Source organism: Myotis myotis, unplaced genomic scaffold (assembly GCF_014108235.1).
Source record: "Myotis myotis isolate mMyoMyo1 unplaced genomic scaffold, mMyoMyo1.p scaffold_m19_p_15, whole genome shotgun sequence".
NCBI classification, from domain to species: Eukaryota; Metazoa; Chordata; class Mammalia; order Chiroptera; family Vespertilionidae; genus Myotis; species Myotis myotis.
Genome location: NW_023416319.1, coordinates 35,826,993 through 35,833,861, shown reverse-complemented (window position 1 = coordinate 35,833,861; position 6,869 = coordinate 35,826,993). Strand labels below are relative to the sequence as shown.

Below are 6,869 nucleotides of genomic sequence, written 5' to 3'. Positions count from 1 at the left end.
TCGATTCTTAAATTAATGAGACTATGAAAATTTCAAAGGAACTACACAAATGTGGCACCATTAAGATGCTAGTATAGACATGAAATTGGATTATGAAATTGGGACCGAAGACAAGTCATAGCACTTCCATTCTAAGTGCAGTTTTTATCTCTTTTATTTTCAGCTGCTCATTTATTCCCCCAAGAGAAAACAAAATCTGGAGACATCGGGGTGAAGCTGTTTAATGACTGTAGAAATTGGCTTGTTACTTGGACTCTTGTGCAGACAGGGAAACATAGCTTTTGTGTGTGCGCACACTGGTGGGAACTGGACGGAGTATTTAGGCAGGAAAAAGTCAAGCTCAAGACTCAGATAAAGACGCCAACAATTCAGTGATCAGCCAGTGCTCAGCCTTCTTTGGTTGGGAAACAACATGAGAACAGTCTTTGTTTTTATATTCCAGTTCATTACTGGTGAGACCTTAGCCAACAAGAAAAGGCTGTCAGTACAGCTTCAGAATTCAGACAAAGAATCACGTCAGTTCTTATTTTAGACGAACTGGTTCGGCCATTTCTCCTTCAGAGCAGTAGGGTGGGTTTCCCCTGGTAAGCGTAATTGAAAGGACTTGCTTCCACTTGAAAGATGTGGTAAACATCTGGCAGAGTGAGGAGAGTTTAAACTATGTAGAAATCTTGGAAGAGACCCGGAGCCAGCGGCATAACTAACTAGATTCAGGGCCAGGGTCATTGGTTTCATGCCTGACTCCTCCATTCATTTGACTTTGACCTTGGATGTGGCTTGGTTGTGTGTTTCCCCTCTGTTGAATTAGAATGATGAGATGATGAGTCACATTTACCACTGGGACAATTAATTGTAAATAACTAAAAAGCACTCTGCAAGCACAGGCTTCTACAGGGGCCCCATTATGCTAAAAAAGCTGGGAAAATTTTGCAAATGTACAAATTTCAAGGAAGTAACAATCAACTACAGATTTTGCTATGTAAGGAAACATGTTCTTCCATAATTCTAGGATAACTGCAAGCTTTTATTATTAAAGGCACTCCGTGGTGGCATAAGGAGTGCAGAAACAGTAGGTAAGATTAAACATATTAAGGGATTTTCATGTATTGATTCATTCACACAACATATATTTATTGAGTTCTTTCTATGATTAACTACATACAGTCCTTGCCCTTATGAAACTCACTGTGTAATTGAAGATTCAGAAAAGAAAATGGTCTCCTAGTGATATGGGCAAATAACCTGTTGTGCCTCAATTTTTATGTTTGAAAATTAAGGATCATACTCACTAGGATTAAAAGAGTATTTCACACAAAGTACTTAGCACAGTGCCTGAGAACAATGAGATACTATGGTACTAGACAGTATCTTTATTGCAAGTATTTATATATTTATTATTATTTTTTATTTATTTCAGAGAGAAAGGGAGAGGGAAAGAAAGATAGAAACACCAATGATGAGAGAGAATCATTGATTGGCTGCCTCCTGAACACCCCCCACTGGGGACTGAGCCAGCAACCAAGGCATAGGCCCTTGTCTGGAATTGAACCCAGGACCCTTCAGTCCACAGGCCGATACTCTATCCACTGAGCCACAGCAGCGAAGGCAGTATTTATATTTTTTTAAAAAATCTAGATGTTTGTATAATGGATCATTGGAGGAATTTATTGTTAATTGTTAGAAGACTTCCATAGATAGAGGTATGGAAAAAAAAGAATTAGAAAAAAAGAATTAAAAAAAAAGAATTAGACATTTCAATAACCTTCACACACAATTACACAATCATAGCATCATACACAGTGCCCAAAGGGGCATCATGGCAGGCTTCAAAATGGAAATAGAAGAAAGGAGAGTTGGATTCTAATCTTGGCTCTGCTACAACTTATCAGTGAAATCTTGGAAGCCTCACAATTTTATGGGCTTCAGCTTCTTAATCTATAAAATGGACTGGTGGTTATGCTTATATTTGTGGACTATTCTAATTTTAAATTTGCTGGTTCTTTGTAATAAATATTGAACCTTAGTACTCAACAAAAAACAGTGATAGTGCTAATTTCTTTTAGGTAGGGACTAAGACATGGGCATATGCTAAACATCACTTGTATGTATAGGAGAGAATAATAGTATAAATGAGGAAAAATATTCTAGATTAGACTTATTCCTTGATAGAAAGTTTAATATGTCTGTGTGTGTACATGTGTGTGCATATTCACACATATATAATCAGTGTGGCAGGTTACCATGGATAGTGTTGCTTACAAAAATTGGTAATGAGACCATTGGTTAAGAATATGTCCAGCTCAGCTGGCATGACTCAGGGGTTGAGCGTCAACCCAAGAACCATGAGGTCACAGGTCCATTCCTGGTCAGGGCAGATGCCCAGGTTGTGGGGTCAATCCCCCGTGGAGGACATGCAGGAGGCAGCCAATTGATGATTCTCTCTCATCATTGATGTTTCTATCTCTCTTTCCCTCTTCCTTTCTCTCTGAATATATATATATATATATATATATATATATATATATATATATATATATATATAATATGTCCAAGCATAGTGGTAAGTATGCATAGAATCCTTAAGTCTCTGGAGCCAACCTTTTAAAAAAAGACAAGGTCCCATGCAGTTCTTGGGTAAGATTGACCCGAGGTCCTCACAGTGCAGTACCTGGGCCAGAAACATCAGCATCACCGGGGAACTTGTTAGAAATGCAAACCATGAGGCTACATCTGGACCTATTAAATGAGAAGCTCTGAGTGTGGGGCCCAGCAATCTCTTGAGACTCACCGAATAATCTCTTGTCCAGGTAAGTGGTAAAAACCTGAAGAGCAGCAAGAGAAAAATAAGTTTGGGATTAATTCATTCATTCATGTATTTATTATGCATCTGTTATGTGTAAAGCTCTCTGCTTAATTCCAACATATAGATAACAATATATACTCTGAAATAAAATGAGACAATGTCATGGTTGACAACATAGGAGCCTAGTGGGGAAAGAAAAGATTTTCAAAGTTAAAATATTAAAGAGATGGCCCCTCCTCTTCCTCCAACCAGTGATAAAAACCTGGACATACCGTCTCCAATCTCTGGATCACAGTTTCTTCTGCTGAACCAGACTCAGGAATTCTCATCCAGGAATTAGAAGGTGTTGGGCATATCAGAATCATCCAGGAGGTTTAGTTCAAAAGAAAGCTTCTACCCCATCTTGTCTTTGAGAAAATCTTATATCCTTCCCATGAGCTGGGTAGGGAAAACACAAAGAGAAAACAAAAGACAACTGCCCTAGGTGCCTTTGAAGTGACTTTGACCAGGATCAAGTACAACTTCGCAAAGCAAACTGGGTAGAAAATTACAGGTGAATAATTTTAAAAGTTAGGTGGAGTGACCTGGGGAATGAGGACATTTACAGACTGAATATAAGCCTCATAGTTATCAACCATGGTGAAGTAGCCCCTCAGGGACTCTGGCTTGATGGTTAATATGAATGAGACCTGAATACTCGCAGAGTTTTTCTTCTAAGGATCTGATCTCCATTGTCTCCTTTGCTCTCTTGGCCTCTCCGTGAGATAGGCGTGGGTGGGTGCTATTTCCCCATCTCATTCTTAAACAAGAGCACCAGGAAAACCAGCACCTTTGATCGTAGCAAGCTCAAGCAGTCAACAAATATTTATTAAGTATCTGACATCGTTTTCTGGCATCCTTTTTTTTGAAGGTATGTGTAGGGATGTCACTTCATTTGGTCCAAGAAAAACCCAATGAATTAAGAGCAAGTTAAGCCTCCTTGGGTTGTGTAGTATCACTGCAAGGGGTAGTCTGAATACAGGCTCACATACTTTTTCTGCTAAGCCCAGTTTACCACCATGACTCATTCTTGCTTTTCAAGGCAGCTCACCCTGCAGCCTGCGAGTGCCTGGCTGTGAGGTTGGAGTGTGGTAAGGTGAGACCTCCATTAACCAGGAAAGGTGGTTAATTAATGTTTTCTCATTAACCGGAGTTTAATCAGAAAAAAAGTTTCAATGATGTTGTTTAAATAAGTAAATAAAAAACCTCAGAACAAGAAAAGAGTGCCAATGGTTTTGGAACAGGGGGCAGGAGAGCTTTGTTCTAGCCCTGCTTCTGCCGTCGAGTGACGTTATGATGTTTGACATCACTTCAACGCTGTTGGCCTCAACTTTCTCATCTGTAAAATGAGAAGGTAATTCCAAGTGGTCCTTATGGCTACTCGGAGTGTTCTTTTGCGGTTCTGTACTTTTTCTCTGAAGGTCAGGGACACTGCTATCCCTATGTTTGTTCATATCCAGGCCAGCAGCAATTGATGGAGAAATGGAAGGAGAATGGGTCAATATGCTCTTGGAATAAGAAAAAAACATAGTGTGACTTTTTTGGGGAAAAATTGGTATCGGCTTATTTGAATATATTTTAATGCTTAATATATTTCACTATATTTGGTATAGGTTCACTTGGGTATATTTGCAAATAAATACATATTTAATATATTTGTAAGCCTAGTAAGCGAACAGGTGATTTTAATTTTGCTCTTTGTTGTTTATTTGCTATAACTACATGTTGAATATATATTGCTTATATAATAATAAGAGGAGTTATAAAAAATGAACATTGTAAAAATGGAATCACAGAGGTTAAAAGCTGAAAACGTTCATAGGTCTAGTGCAGTCCATTCATTTTCAGATTAAGAAACCGAGGACCAGAGAGATAAGTGACCTACCTGCTCCACCTCTCTGACCTTGTCAGACACAGTATTGGGGATACCCACAAAGTGTCCAGTTTCTTAGCCCAGTACTTCTTTTGCTATTCCATACTTTCATTGTGTTTTTCTACTTTCTTCTAAAAAAATAAAACGAAATAAAAAAGGAAACAAGCAACAATTATAATTGGGCATTCTTGTTATTTAGATTCTATTGGTCAAGCCCTGGTAAATGCCGTGGCTTAGCCAGCAGAGATGCCTTGCTCTTTGGGGGTGATCTATTGGAACCCAGGCTTCCACCAAAGTTCATCTGTACTGTGTGGCCAGGGTGGCTGCCATGCTGTGCGTCTTTGCTCTGCCCTGCACATTGTAGCAGTTTTTAACATAAGATACACTCAAGATCACAACAAAGATCATTAGCAATACGTTTAGGAGACTAAACAGGGCAAAGGAACAAGGAGACAAGATACATGGGAGCCCAGGAGGAGAAAAGAGTGACACCCTAGGTTGGGTACTCCTGTGATGTTAGTGCACAGGCTGCTCATTTATAGTCAGCAGTGCCTGTGTGTGGAAAGTCAGCACTCTCTTCATATTGGCCTCATTAATTGTCTCTTCCTTGATTCTGGTGACTTCAGAAAAACAGAGACTTACTTTTGTCAGTTTGGAGTTAACTCATTTGTATAAACAATCTAATTGTGTTATTATCTAGTGTCTTCTAGATAATGAATGACAAGTCAATGTTCTACAGAATGACAGATGTTTGCAGGTGGATATGATGGGGACTGTCTCTACATAGAAACCAAGTTGGCTGAATACTGCTGGCTTAAATTGTGAACAGGGTGCCTAAAACACAAGCCTACTTTTTCCTAATCATATGTAATTTCTACAAATAAATATTTCTTACGCTTTACATCTGCATGGAAAATTGCCTCCTACACAAGCCACACCTTCCAGCCAGGTCCAAACCTCTCACCACCAATGTTATCATTATACTTGGGATTCCAGCTGCCTTTGGTTATGAGGATTTCATGCAAATATGAACCAAAGGGAGCAAAACATAAAACGCTGCCATTTTTTCCCCTTCCCAATTTCCCCACGTTAAATAACAGTTTATTCTGCAGGCTTTCAAATCACTCCCACAAAATTGGCAATCCAATACAATTGACACATTCATGCTAATCCACTCAGAAGTAAATACACTGTGGTAAGCACCGTGATATTTGCAAAGACCATAGCTCCCCAATTATGGCAGAATTACGTTGGGATGTAATGAGGGAGGGCCAAGTGTGATTCAGCGTGGAGGGAAACAGCCTTACCATTGTGTCTACTCCTCAAGTGGAAACTTTCTATGCATTTGAGAACTTAAAAGCATGGTTCACTTTGACTGTTGCTTTAAATAAAAGCATTGCACCACGTTTTCTTGTTTTCCACCTAAGAATGAGCAAAATGCCCCTAAGAGGTGCTGGGTTCAGGATTTTTCTGGACTTAGCCAATACTAGGCTCAAGCCCTCCCAGGAATGTTTGTGTCACGAAACCACAACCTATTGGTTCAGCATTTGTTGGATGTTCATGGAAAGACAAGGGAATTTAGTCTGTTTAGCAAAGCTGGGTTTGAGTCCTGGATTTACCCTCTTACTAGTCACCACCCCAGGAAGAACCAATTCAGCACTGTGAAAGTTACTGGAGTTTTTACATGTATTGTCGCCTTACGTGGATCCTGTGAGGCAATGAAGGCACCAGTTAGTCATTCCCGGGTCAGAGATGAGGGAGCCAAGGCTCAGGAAGGTTGTTAGTTGCATATTATCTCATAGCAGCCGCTTTCCTCAGCAGCAATCAAGCGCAGGCAGAGGTCCAGAGAAGGTAGGTGCTTCCCCGGGCATCACACAGCAAGTCGGATGCTGGCAAGAGCACAATGAGTCTGGAATTTCCAGCCCATTGCTTAGGTCACTGGACCATGCCGTCTCAGTGTGTCCAGCCTGGCCTGGGAGGTGAGCCACCTCGCACTTCGTCCCCTAGGCCAGGAAACTGCTCCTGAGTCCCGATTGGGTCAAAGTGAGCACAATGACCATAGACAGGTAGTTGGGAGAGGAAATAAAATACTAATGATGTTCTTTGCAGTTTCAAGAGCCTCTCTCGTCCCTATAAATGGATGGCTTGGACAGA

The 6,869-nt window shown here is 40.3% G+C and overlaps 1 long non-coding RNA gene across 1 annotated transcript; it reads right to left on the bottom strand.

The window, feature by feature from the left end:
- Nucleotides 1-254: 254 nt before the first annotated feature.
- Nucleotides 255-3,394, bottom strand: LOC118669729. Its single transcript, XR_004972112.1, has 3 exons — nt 3,076-3,394; nt 2,789-2,822; nt 255-796 (listed from the first exon to the last, which is right to left on the bottom strand). It is a non-coding gene; the product is annotated as an uncharacterized LOC118669729 (long non-coding RNA).
- Between the last annotated feature and the right edge of the window lie 3,475 nt (nt 3,395-6,869).